At 36.1% G+C, this 14,602-nt stretch overlaps 1 long non-coding RNA gene across 1 annotated transcript; it reads right to left on the minus strand.

The window, feature by feature from the left end:
- Positions 1 to 4,909: 4,909 nt before the first annotated feature.
- Positions 4,910 to 12,735, minus strand: LOC145717271 (uncharacterized). Its single transcript, XR_014140373.1, has 3 exons — positions 12,624 to 12,735; positions 7,181 to 7,293; positions 4,910 to 6,637 (listed from the first exon to the last, which is right to left on the minus strand). It is a non-coding gene; the product is annotated as an uncharacterized LOC145717271 (long non-coding RNA).
- Between the last annotated feature and the right edge of the window lie 1,867 nt (positions 12,736 to 14,602).

Raw genomic sequence — 14,602 nt, forward strand, 5'->3', positions numbered from 1 at the left:
CCAAATTAATTTCCAAGCACTCTGCTGGGTATCAGGGATATGGAGGCAAAAAAACCAGAGGCCTTTTCAGAGGCAGGAATCATAATCCTGTGGTTTAATCAGATAAAAAAAACAAACAATTACAGTAGGCAGGCCTATGATGGGATTTTGCCCAAGACTGTTTCCATACAACATAAGAGCACCTGACTGAATTAAGAAAATCAGGGAGAGTTTTCCTGAGGAAGTAACACTTGAATTAAATTTTGAAGGATAAAATGAATACTCCAAATGGATAAAGGGAATTAACAGTACCCTATGCATAATGCAACATTCTACAAGCATGAAGTGAACATGACATATTCTGGGGCTACATGTGAATAGTGAGGTGGTGGTGGATGGTATGTAGGCTGCAGAAGCCAACACTTGTATGACATTTTAAGAAACTTCTTTTTGATTCTAAGGCAGAGTTTATCCACTGAAGTATTTTAAACAGTAGAATCATGATCAGTCTTATGGCTTTAGTAAGTTTTGATATGGGGAATTAACTGGAAGAGTTGAGACAATAAGCAAGGAAATAAGTCAGGAGGACTTTGCACTGAAGACTTCTTTACCTAATTACGTCTTCTTCAAAATGATCTATTTACTGTCTGCTAATCTTAAATGGTCTTACCTTTCAGCAATCTGAGATATTTTAGAGGAAATTTGATTAAAATATTTACTAAAAATAATCTGTAGACAGCACTATGAGGAACTAGAGACATAAGAGATAAACATGGGCTCTTTTCTCCTCTCAAGAAGCTGCCTAAGTCAGAAATATTCAAGACCCAGATATCTTTAATACACACAGGATGGAGGAAGAATGTTCATGAGAGTGACTGAAAAGAGAGAGAGATAATATCTATCTGAGACAGTAGGGTCTTGTGAGAGACTTCAAAAGGAAAATTATCAGAAGAAAATGAATAGAATTTCAATCAGTGATACTGAGAGAGAGGAGAATAAATTTCTAAGAAAGTGATATTATGCAGATCTCCCAGCATGTATCATGTAACATCTTTTCCTTGTTTAGGGAACAGAGAGAATTAATGGATTGTGACCACATTCTTAGGAGTTTAATCAAGGTGGCTGTGTCCTTCCATATGTTATTTGAATATTGTAAAGTGACTAAATGAACGAAATATGGTAAGCCCCTGCTTTAGTTCATTCAAACAAACACTTATTTTGCTCCTTCTACGTCCCAGGTACTGTTCAAGGTCCTAGAAATATAACAGTGAAAAAAACAAGCAAAAGGCATGTCCTGAACATCTTATATTCTATCTGGTGAAGGCATAAAATAAACACAAAAACATTTAAATAGATTAGGTTATTTCTGGAAGTGTTAATTTCTATAAAGGAAAAGTAATGAGATAGAGAGACTCAAGTGGGTGGGGTTAGGTAGACCATTCAAATAGGTGATCATGAAAGATTTCTGAATAATTTAATTTCTTTCTTTCCTTTTTTTTAACCTTTTCTCCATCACTTTTTGTTCATATTTTTGCACGTTCACCATGTGGATCAAGATATGGACCATGTCCAGCACCTCAGAATTTTCCCTTTGGCTTCTTCCCTAGCAATATCTGGTCATTGAACTGCATGTTGAGCAGTTTACATTTGAAAAAAGACCTGAGTAATGAAAAGAGATCAACCCTGTGAAAATCTGCAAGTAGAATATTCTAGGCAAAGGCAACAGCAGGACTTTAAGGCAAGAAAAAGCTTGTTTGTTTAAGACACAAAATTAATGTCAAAGCAGCTAGAACATAGTGAAACAAGAAAAATGGTAGAAGATTATGTGAGAGTTATGCAGCAGGCAGATCATATAAGGCTTTGTTATTTACACTAAAGAATCTGAATTTTTCGGCTTTCAATGTGGAATCTGTTGAAGGGATACAAATAGTGTGAGATACTGTTGATTTTTGTAAATGCTCATTCCAAAAAAAAAAAAAAAGTTTACCCAGAAGATATATGGAGATTGAACTATGGCAGTAGATGTGGAAGCAGGGAGCCCAATAAAGAGATTATACTCAAGAAAATAGATGATGGAGAGTTGAATTATGGTAGTATCAGTGGAAGAACTTATAGTGTTTGCTAGATTCAATCAAAATATAAGGAAATAAAACAAGGTAGTGGGACAGACAGATTAACTAGATGTGGCATATTCACAACAGAAGGAAATTGAGGATGATTCATAACCTAACAGCTGAGTGACTAATGGAAACATTCATGATGATGGAGAATACTTGGGGAAGAATAATTTTAGCAAGAACCAGAGATATATGTAAAGACATGATTCTAGTTTGGTCAGTTATGTTTGAGATTTTCTTTTTACATGATCAATGAGCAAGATATATAAATTTGGGGTTCAAGGGAAAATTTTGGATAGATTTGGACTAGATTTCGGAATTCTACTTTAAATATTTCAAGCCATGAGATAGAACAAAATTACCCAAAGAGAGAATACAGATAGAGAAACAAAGAGAATTGAAATTCAAACCCTGAGGCATGGTATCAGAGAAATACAAACTAGTAAGGGAGTCTCAGAAGGAGTAGACAGAGTGATAAGAGGAAAATAAGACATATTAAAAGCCATGTGGAACAATCTCTTTCAGACTCAATATCACAGAGACTTTGGTAAGACAAGAGGTTAAGAATTGGCCACAGGATTTGGCATGAGGAACACCTTTGGGGGTTCAAAGAGTTTCTATTTCTTGTTAGTTCAAAATTCCTTTATTGATTTAGTCATTGTGTAGAAAGAGCTTACACATAATTGATGGGCTTCTTTTTAAGGGAATATTTATAAACTCAAGGCTCTTCTGGTGCTTGAACCATACTGAGTATCAGCAAAGCCACATCCTCACCAGAAAAATAAACAAAAAAGATAATGCTAAGGTGACCCTCAGTGAATAGTACATACCTGCTTTCAGCTTTTCAGCATCTCAAAAAGCCCATTACCATCAGTCCACCAGTACTTCTGATTTAATACCTTTTATGGTTCTGAATTTGGGCAGAGAAGCATAATCACAAATCCATTTTCTTATAGCAGGTCACCCCTTACTGTATCATAGCTGACTACTATTATCTTTATACCAAAGAGAAACAGGATCTACCTCTCCTTTTCCCCAAATGTGGTTAAGATATAGTTATATAGTTCAACAAAGTTTTATTATTATTATTAAGACTTCATATTTTTAGGGCAGTTTCAGGTTTACAGCAAAATTTAGAGGAAGGTAAAGAGATTTTCCATATGTCTTCTGCCCCCACATCAACATAACCTCTACCTAATCAACAAATTGTAATAAAAATGGTGATATAACACAAGAGATAAAAATAAACACAGGGACAAAATGTATGCACAGAATACCTTCTTATCAAAAGAGATCTGCCAGAACAACACACACACACACACACACACACACACACACACACTTTTTATCTTTTCCCTAAAACAGAAGAGCAGCTCCCCTACAAAGTAAATGAATTCTCTCTCACTTGGGATATAAAAAAATTTGTGTGAAGGAATATCTATTTCTGGCATAGTGACTAGGAAATATGGACCAATGACAAATAGAAAAACTAATCAAAATATGTTTTAAAAATCTACTTGAAGGCATCAGGAAGCTAACAAGGCACTGAAAAATTATGAATCTAAGATATTGAAGAAGAAAAAAAAAACAGAAAGAGGAACCTAGTATTTGGAAAATGTTAAATGCAAGTGAGAAGTTAAGAAGCTGAGCAGAACTTTTTGATAATTCCATGGGGCTAGAAGTGACAGACCTGAAGTCCAGAAGCTGCCAAGTAAGCAATGTCTATACTCTAAGAGTAAGGGTGTATACTAGAAATGATCTGGCTCTCCAACCTCTCCAGGGCAATGAAGTCCAACTTCAAAAAATCTTGCTGCTTATAATCAGATTAAGCTCATGGAAGGTTATTAGTTTTAGACATCTATCCCTTTGGAAGAAAAGAAGACATGATATTGTCTTAATTATATACAACTTATATTATTAACCCTAAAATAATCAGCCACATGGGGAAAAAGAAAATGTTTTTTTTTTTAAAAAAGAAAATATGGGGGTGCCTGGCTGGCTCAGTCAGTAGAGCATGTGACTCTTGATCTCAGGATTATGAGTTCAAGCCCCACATTGGGCAGAGAGATTCCTTAAAAAAAAAAAAAAAAGAAGAAGAAGAAGAAAATATAGATATTAGAGCCAGACACACAAAGGACTCAGGTAATGGAGTTATATGATGACTTTAAAATAATATCTTGAATAAGTTTCAGATCATGGAGTTACACAATGACTTTAATATAAGTATTCTGAATATTTTCAAAGAAACAGATATAATTGAGAGCTTCTGAAAATAAATAGTATTTAAGAAAATGGAAATTTAGTTAATGAAAACACAGTAACCAAAATTAAGAATGCAAACGGTAGGCTTCACAATGGATTACAAATACCTGAAGATATCATTAATAGGTTGGGAGATAAGTCAGAACACTATATTGAGAAAGAAGAACAGTGAATAAAAATGATGGAAAAAGCACAAAGAAAACATGATAAGTCTAGGGATGCAGTGCGATCTACCATATATGTAAATGGAGTCTCAGAAAGAGAAACAATATGTGGAAAGAAATGGCTGCAATTTTCTAAATCCTTAGAGGGTTATGAGAACAATAATTCAAGAATAACTATGAACCTCAAGTAAGATAAATACAGAGAAAATTGCTACCTGACGCATTTTACCTTTTCCTATAAGAATAGCAAAAGGTAAACATCTTAAAAGCAGGCAGAGAACAGGAGACAAAAAAGGTCTAAGACAGAAGAGAATTGTATTAGTTATCTATAGGTGCATAACAAGTCACCCCAAACTTAGTAGTTTAAAACAACATACATTTATTAACGCATAGATTCTGCGGTTCAGCAATCTAGAAGCAGCATAGCCGGCTGGTTCTGGTTGAAGATCTCTCAAGAGATTGCCTTCAAGCTGCCTACTGAAGTGCAAATGGTCTCCAGGCTCAACAGGGGTGGAGAGGTAAAGGTGGGGATCTATTTCTGAGCTCACTGAGGGGACTATTGGCAGGCCTCAGAATATCTTCCAAGCTTCCTCACATGGTTCGTTTCAGGTCTCATTTCATTGCCATATGGAGAACTTCATTGGCAACCTGAGTGGCATCATGACATAAGAGTTGGCCTTTCTCTATCCAAGGCAGCCTCACAACATGGTAGCTGGTTTCCTCTCAGAGAGAGAGAGAGAATAAATGAGAGTGGGAGAACACACCAACATGGAAGCCATAGTCTTTTTATAACTGAATGTCCAAAGTGGCACCCATCACTTCTACTGTAATTTAGTTGCTAGAATCAAGTCACTAGGTTTGCTTTGTGCTTTCTTGATAGAGCATTATCCAAATGTCACATGGAATTACTATTGCTATTTAACAAATTATTCCTAACTTTGTATTTTAAAATAACCATTTTATCTGATTCATTTTTGGATCAGGAAATAGAGATGAGCTCAGGTGGGGGCTACATCTCAGCTGGGTTGTTTGGGCCGGAGCATCTACTTCTAAGATAGGTTCTTCATTCACACCATTGGTACTTAAGTGCTTCTTGGCCTCTCCACATAATGTGCCATCCTGTAGGGCCTTTCCTTATCTGGTGGTTTCAGATAATCACATTTCTTACATGGTGTCTGGCATCCAAGACACAGGAAAAAGAAGCTGCTTAACCAGCCAGAGGCTCCACCCAGGACCAGGGCAACATCACTTCCACTGTATTTGTATGCCATGGTAGTTACAGTCAGCTCAGTCAACTCTGGGGAGGCGGAGGGAGAAATAAATGTCACTTCTTGATTAGGAATTAGAAAGGTCATGTTTTAGGAGAAGCTTGTGGTTTTGGAGATAATATTTTTGCCATCTTTGTGACAATGCAGTCTTCCAGTCAGCTCTCTGACCACAACAACACACATCCCATCTACATGCAAAATACACTTTACTTGTTCCTGCAAATTTTATCCCATTATGGCACAGAGGTCAAATTGTACTGGATTCAATCCTTGTTTAGAGGCCATTCCTTAAATTGAGAATCTTTGATGTCTGAAGTTAGTTATAGCTCTTTTATATATCTTCAACATTCAGATTGAAAAGTGATGAGTTCCTTCTTTACTTCATCTCTCTATAGCCATATTTCATTATACACAACTAAAAGAAACCAGTTGGCACTTCCAAAATTCTCCCTTAACTCCTGCTAAACCCAGATTCTCCAGTTCATAGACACATTTTTACTTTATATTCCCTCTATTACTTATTGATGTGTAAAAAGTTACCTCAAAACTTAACATTGTGAGACACAATGAAACAAAACTTATTTTCTCACATAGTTTCTGAGGATCAGGAATCTGGAAGTGTCTTCCATGTATGGTTCTAGCTCAGGGTTTTTCATGCGGCTACACTCAAGATGTCAGCAGAGGCTGCAGCTGTGTGAAGGCATGTCCGGACCTGAGAGATCATCACTCCAGATGGCTCACTCCAACAGCTATTGGCAGAATGGCTCCATTCAGCACTGGCTCCTGCTGAAGATGTCAGTATACAGGACAGCCTGGGAGTCCTTCTACCATCACAGCTATCTTCCTCCTGAGTAAGTGATCCAAAAGAGAGAGCAAGAGAGAAGCCACAGTTCTTTTTATGACCCAATCTCTGAAGTCATTTTATTTCATTAGAAGCAAGTCACTAAGTTTAGCCCACACTCAAAAATTAAGCTCCATTTCTTAAAGGGGAGGGTTATCCAAGAATCTGTGGACATATTCTAAAACTACTACATCTACATTATCTCTGTCAATAATTTTGCTGAATTTTCCACCACTATGCAACACAATTTATCTGTTCTCCAGTCTCCAATGACACGTTTCTCATTATCCTTCCACTGCCACACACTGTCTACTTGAAGTCCTTCACACTGCCACCCAATATTTGGTTTCGAATACAAACGCACACGTTTTGCTTTTCTGTTTTAACAAAAAACCTACTTTCAGTACCAAATTTTGGGTTTGGTATATTTTCTGGAGTAACAAACCATTTCAAGCTATTATTGGATTAAAACAGCAACCATTTGCATTATGTGAACATGCTATGGCTCAGATATTTTGTCAGGGCATAGAGGGAAGGCTCTTAGCTTACCTGGAGCAGCTGATATGACTGGAGATGACTGGTAAGGCTTGATTGGGGCCATATGTCTTGGACCATAGTTTTGGATGTGAGCTGGGTTTTTCAGTTCTCTTCCATGGGGTCTACTGAATTTAGAAACAGAAGATAGGTTCTTTTCCCATGTCTGGTGCCTGGGTTAGAATGGCTAGAATAACTGGATATGGTCAGGCATCTCTTTTTCTCTCTCTAAGTGACCTCTCTGCAAAGCTTGGGAGTCTCAGAGTGGCTAGAATTCTTTCATGGCACTGACCTCCTTAAGGAACATCTTAAAAAACTCAGGTATAAGTTGCAAAGCTTGGTATGACCTAATCTCAAAAGTCACTCAGCGTCACGTCCTCTGTATTCTCTTAATCATACAGGGCCAACCCTGAATCACTATGGAAGGGGACCACACAAAGGTACAAAGACCAAGAGTCTTGATTCATTTGGGAACCATATTTGGAAACTGGCTACCACAGTCCTCTACTGGTTATATATGTGCTCACTTCTAGAATACACTTTTTATTCTTTACCCAAAGTACATTTCCTGAAACACAATTTTTATCTGCATCAGTGGGGTAAATAAAGTTTATTGCAATGGTTTGCAGATGTAACTAAATTGGAATGGGTTTCATAAGCCATAATGATACCAAATAAAATAGATAACATTATCTTCATTTCCCCAAACCAATAAGTTTGTGTGTGTTTTTGTTTTTTTTTTAAGCACCAAAGGAGCAATTTTATGGGCATTGTTTATTCATTTAAGAATTTTATATACAGCTTCTTCTACATTATTCTGTGGTCCCAGAGTTTATGCATTTATTCCTTAAGAATTGGTATCATTTTTAATTCTACAATTTCCTTCAATCACAAAAATGTAGGGGAAAGCATTACACTGAGTACAGAGTCAATATGTTTGTTGGTGTTACTATTTGTATAGAAAATTATGTATTAACATGCATGCATTTCAATAAGCATGTGCTAAATACCTATTTCATGCTGGGCTCTGCATGATATTTTTATGAAAGTGTACATCCTTAAAACAGCTGCCTAACCCACTCTTCTGCCTTCCCCACCATCTTGCTTCCTGGCTGCATGGCTTTGAGTACCACTCAGGCTAATTGAAGTTTCAAGAGCACTGATAGTCATTTAAATATAGTAATTTTATATCTAGCAATTTTCTCTGAACTGTCCCTGAGACAGGTATAAGATTTCTAAATTTTTATGACAGTAGAATAGAATACATTCTAATTTCCTTCAAAATAAGAACAGCAGTATAAAAGGATAATTCACAATGTGCAATCTTTAATAAATCTTTCTTCTTCCCTCCTTTTCCTTCTTCCCTTGCTCCTTTCCCTCCTTTTCTCCTTTTTTCTATCAAGAAATATAGAAAAATAATGTGGGCTTGCCACAAATGTTCCTTCTATGTGAAGTTTTGTCTAGTCTACCAGAGAACCACTCAATGAGGTTTCCTCTGGCCCTCATTTCTGAAGTGGTATCTTCCCTTAATGCCAATCACATTACTTTCTTTGTTTCTTTCACCACAGTCCCCACAATCGATAAAACTATTTATTTGTTTGTTTATTTCCTTTTCCCTCTTGAAATATAGGATCAAGGACAATGGACACATTGTGGGTCTAGTTCACCACTAGACCTAGTGCCTGGGCTAAAATTAGCAATAAATAAAGATCTGTTGCATAATTAGTAAAATAAATTATTCCATGTGGCACCACAGAGGCTAAGCAATACAGTGTTCATTTTGGGGCATTGTGGATACCTTCCCAAGACATGCTTTCCTTTCTCTTGGCAACTACCCCTAATTTCATAAAAGTTTCCATACTTCCTCTGCACAATCCAAATGTTTTAGGGGAAACTAACTCTACTCTTAACTCAGAAATGTGGCAGATGAACCAGGACAAAGGAATTCAATGGGTGACATTTCCTAGGTTGCAATGAGAGAATAGTTTTGATCCAGTCTACCAGACTTCCAATGGTCAGTTCTTAGACCTTTGCTTCGCCACTCAGTAACAGCTGACACATTCTGTGGTAGACACTACTAGGCATCACCTAGAAGTCTATACAGAAGTAAGGATTTATTATCCCAGCTTCTAGGATGCTGACTATCATCCCCTTCAGAGATTATCTCAGCTGAAGAGAGTCACCTGGCCTAAGATCATGCCTACTTCCTGGAGTGGCCCACACTTAGTGACAGAGAGATGTGTGAATATAAATGTTTGATCCTCTTTGCTTAAATTGCCAACAGCTCTGAGGGTCCTCCCATCCTCAGTACTCTGCTAAGGGTCAGCAAAAGCCTCCATAGACTGCATTGCAATTTGGCTTATTCCTCTGTCAAAACCTGTTTTCTTTTTCACCCAACAGGTGTTGGTCCCAAGCATACCCCTTAATAGACATTTTTCACACTAATTTCTAACTGATAGACCAAAATATGTCACCTAGAAGACAGCCTAGTGAAACAGAAATTCACCTTTCTCCCCTCTGCCCCAAACAGAATGTGTATTTTTACTTTTTTAGAAATTTATTAATCTTGCCTTAGGGTCACAACTTCAGAGCTCTAGTAGAGTTGCAGTTTTGAACCACTGTTGACTTTCAGGGGTAGTTATTATGAGCAAACTAAGCAAGTAAGTATGTTTTTACTCAATATTGGGGGTAAAAAATACATGAAGATAATTGATTTTATATTTCACCCACACTTAAAATATACAAAAGATTTATCATTCCTTAACATATTTTGCAGAAAACAAACCCATGGACCTCAAAGAGAATAACTTAAACTGGAACCAACATTATACTCCAACATTAGTTTGTAATGTTAGAAGTTTCCAATCAGCTTATAAGCATTGTCCGGGAAGCCTCCTGACATTCAAAAGCTCTCTGATTGCCTTATAACTTGAATCTCTAAAAATTCATTCTAGAATTCCTGAATATTACATTTTGAATCAATATTTGTTTCATTGTTATGATCCTTGATAAAAAAGTGAAGTGTGGAGAGAGAAAAGACAGTGTGTATTTGTCAGGTTGTATACCTTAAAAGCCAGCAAAAATGTAACACATTTTGTTAATCATCCATTGATTGGTCCAATTAGTATTGGTTTGAGTTGGACAAGATTTCATAATTGAAGGATTTATTTTTAATGAAATAAATTGCAGGCTTTGCATTTCTAAACAAGGAAGCATGGTTTAAGAAAATATTGGCGTGTGTGCCAGGAGACCAGATTTCAAGCTCTGTCACTTTCTAGCAGCATGAACTTACTAAATTACTTACCCTCTCTCGGACTCATTATGTTCATCTGTATTATGGAACAAATATAATTCTGCTTTTGGTTATATACCCAGAAATGGGATTGCTAGATCAAATGGTAGTTCTTTTTTTTAATTTTTGAGGAGCTGCCTTACTGTTTTCCATAGCAGCCACACCATTTTATATTCCTGCCAATAGTGGACAAGTTTCATACTTCTCCACAACCTCACGAACACTTACCCTTTTTTTTTTTTTATGTGAGGATATATCTCATTGTAGTTTTGATTTGCATTTTTCTGATAATTAGTGATGTTGAACACCTTTTTATATATCTGTTGGCCATCTGTATGTCTTCTTTGGAGAACTGTCTACTCAAGTTTTTGCCCATTTTTAAATCATTTTGTTGTTGTTGTTGTTGTTCTTTTGCTATTAATTTGTAAGACTTCCTTATGTATTTTGGAAGTTAACTTCTTAATAAATATATGTTTGCAAATATTTACCCCCATCTGATAAGTTGCATTTGCAACAACAATAGATGGACCTGAAAGATGTTATGCTAAGTGAAATAAAATAGCCAAAGAAGGACAAATGCTGTTATGATTCCACTTACATGAATTATCTAAACTAGTCAAACTTATAGAAGCAGAAAATAGATTAGTGGTTCCCAGAAACTAAAGGAGGGGAATGGGGAGATGTTGTTCAATGAGTATAAAGTTATAGTTATGTAAGATGAATGTGTTCTAGAGATCTGTTGTACAATATAGTGCCTATAGGTATCAATGGCATTTGCACTTAAAAAAATTGTTAAGAGGGTAAGTTTTATGTTAGATGTTTTTATCACAGACACACAAAAAGCAAAGAGACTCTGGAAGTGATGGATATATTTATTGTGGTGATAGTATTGTGGTGATAGTATTATGAGTGTATGCAAATGGCTAACAGGCATATGAAAAAGCCCTACCATCATTAATCGCCTAATCACCAGCGAAATGCAAACTCACCAAAATGTATACATTAAATATGTGCAGTTTTTAATATATCAATTATACTGTAATAAATATAGTACATATATAAATATATTGCAATAATGTATATTGCAATAAAACCAAAAATATGATAATACATGTGAAAGTACTTTGAAAACTGAGACAAATTTTACACATTTAAGAAATCACCATTATTATTAACATTATAATAAAATATATATGTTAGTTGGGGCAGTAGTTTACAAGCAACAAAATATGATTAGGATACCTTTAGGCATAAAAATAAATTATTGGAAAGATATTGAATACATCATAGAAGAAATGGGAAGTCTTAAGAATTGAGGTCTGGAATTGTGGGAGTTTAAGAAGTAGGAAAACCAGTCAGGGCCACATTCCCAAAATAGTCTGGTGAACATACTATCCTTGGTACCGCCAACATACTTATTCCACCTGTGTGAGTAACTCACTACTGCTATTGCATACCACCCCTGCCATGGTCAATGTTATAGGAAATGAATTCCAAACTTCATCTTTAGATGACTATTCAAGTTTCAAAATATCTGGCTATCTGAACTTTTGTCATAGGTCTGCATCCCCACCCTGCTGGGATCAGAAAAGGGTCTCTTAGCCCAAATCTGGTTTTGCAACAGAAATCAGAGTCCATCAAGATTTCCTACATAGGAATGAGCTACATCAATAGTATTTTCTCAATAAGGCTTGGATAAAGGGCCATCCATGGACAAGGGAAACTCCCCATCAAGTTTTCGATAGCCATCACTTGACATTAATTACCCCTATAGAAGAAGAACCTTGGCTAACAAATAGTGATAGGAACTCCACTGTAGCTGTAAGTCTATATCTGTAATAATTGCTTTCACAAGAATGAAAGCCAAATAACAAAGTTGGCAAAGATAAGGTAAAAATTACAAAAGGAAAGAAAAATGCCTTTATAATTATATAGAGTGTTGAATTACTAGTGAGCAGGAAGAAAAATGCACAGTTCTAGTCAGACAATGGTAATTATTTCAAAGGCACATTATATGGGTAATTTGTGAAAATGAGCTAAATCACATTAATTACATATATTCAATGGGCTAATTTCCCAATTTTCAGAAGAAAGTATACATTTGTTCTTTATGAAACTCTGAAAATTATTTATAGTCTTTAGTAATAACTTGAAAATGAATCTTACTTTCATAGTGTCTTGTTCTTGCTGATCTATTTGAAGATGTCATTCAAATTTTCAACTTTGTTGACTTATATGTCCATTGGAATTTTTCTTATGCCATGAATAGAAGAAAATTAAAATAATATTTCAGTTGTACAAGATGATGAAAATTATCTTTGGAAGATATTATCAGAATATGAATATATATATAAATTCATTTCTATACTTAATGATAACTTTCTAAGTCACAGAATTATCTCTCACTGAACAAAGAATTCTAGTTTACTGCATAGACAGATTGAAGGCAGTGTGTTGAGAAGAAGTATTAGATTACAGACTATGCTGAGGGAAAAGAGAGACACAGATTATTTTGTGCTTTCTTTTGAGAAAGCTCAATCCAAATTTATGAAGTTTATCTTCGGCCTAACATCTCTATGTCAATTCACCATGAAGAAGCAGATGAAATGTTAGGAATATTCTGCTGGATTTTTTATTTGTGATGAGAACTTGGTATCATATAGACCAAAGGCTTAATCCCACTGTACCTCCCTTTACAGAGATTCCATAAATTTAGAAAGTATAGAATTGCCCTAGAGTTAGTTGACAGATCTCTGAGTGTGACTCCCTGAGAAGCAAAGGTGACTGATCCTTTTCCTGGTTTGTAGCAACTGAAGTTGGGTACCCTACCATGTCCCCTCAGCATTCCCTGGACTCCAATTACAGTGTCAGTGGAAAGTGGAAAGTTCCCATTACACCTACTGCTTTCCCCTTGAGCACTTGTGACTCTGTGTCTGAGTGATTAATCTGACCCCCAGAGTAGAGAAGGACAAAAGTTCTGGGGAGTAATGACCCAGAAGCAACTCTCACCCAGTGAGGGTTCGTCATCTGTGGACAAAACACCCAGCTCTGGGCCTTTTGGGTCCTGGAATTCTGAGGTGTGCTCAACATGAAAGTCAGTGAGACTCAGATCAGTTGCTCATAGTGGTATTATGAGCACTAACACACATTTTCTGCCCCTCCTGCCTCCCTGCCCTGACTTACTTTCCTACTCTCTCATTGTACTTTCTGGGATCACCTCCCTTATGATACCCAGATTCTTTCCTCATGGTCTGTTCTTTTTTTTTTTTTTTCTGCCTAATATAAATGTCCACTTAATTTTGATTTTTAAAAAGCCAACTGTGTCACTCTTCTGGAGACCTACATTTGAGCAAGGAGGAATGAGTCTCTCCTCATTGCATTTGTGAGGAGCTAAAACTCTTGGATTGTTACTGTGTTCTCACTACAGAGGCTGTCGTCTGCTCTGGAGACTTCTTCTTTCTTTTAATTTATGTCTGCCATGATTTGAGGCCCTCTCTCACAGCATATGCACAAAGGAATACATGAATGAAACCCATTTGTTAAGCTACAAGAAGGAATGGATTCATTGATCTCAGTTGTTTCTGATGGATTGCAATACTTGCTTCCTGCTAATCATACTTTTCTTGGATGTTTTCTTCATGACTATTTAAAATAAGTACCTGTGTAAATGGGACTTAAAATATTGAAATTCCATGGTCCATAAAGCCCATTATCTCTTGCCCTTATTTTCCCTCATCTTAGTCCACCCTAATACTCCAGCTTCCATGAAAGCAGGGACTTTGTTTTGTTTACCACTCTATCACTAACACAACAATGACACCAAAAAGTACTTGACAAATAGTAAATGCTTCATAAATGTCTGCCAATGAATCAATTGAATCAATTCAACATGGTAGCCTTGCAGATTTGGGTAAATTGATTAACTTCTCTGTGCCTCAGTCTTCTCATATGTAAAATGGAGATGATAAAAGTCCCTCCCTTAAATAATTATTTTGAGCTTTGAATGAGATTTTATATGTAATATATTAAGTGTAGTACCTGACACATAATAAACACTCAAAAAGCATAGCTTTTATTATTATTGTTACTGTTACTATTTATTTAATATGTATTTATTGAGTGATGACTATATGACAGACATTGTT

Source organism: Leptonychotes weddellii, chromosome 1 (assembly GCF_054177405.1).
Source record: "Leptonychotes weddellii isolate Sample4059 chromosome 1, ASM5417740v2, whole genome shotgun sequence".
Taxonomy (NCBI): Eukaryota; Metazoa; Chordata; class Mammalia; order Carnivora; family Phocidae; genus Leptonychotes; species Leptonychotes weddellii.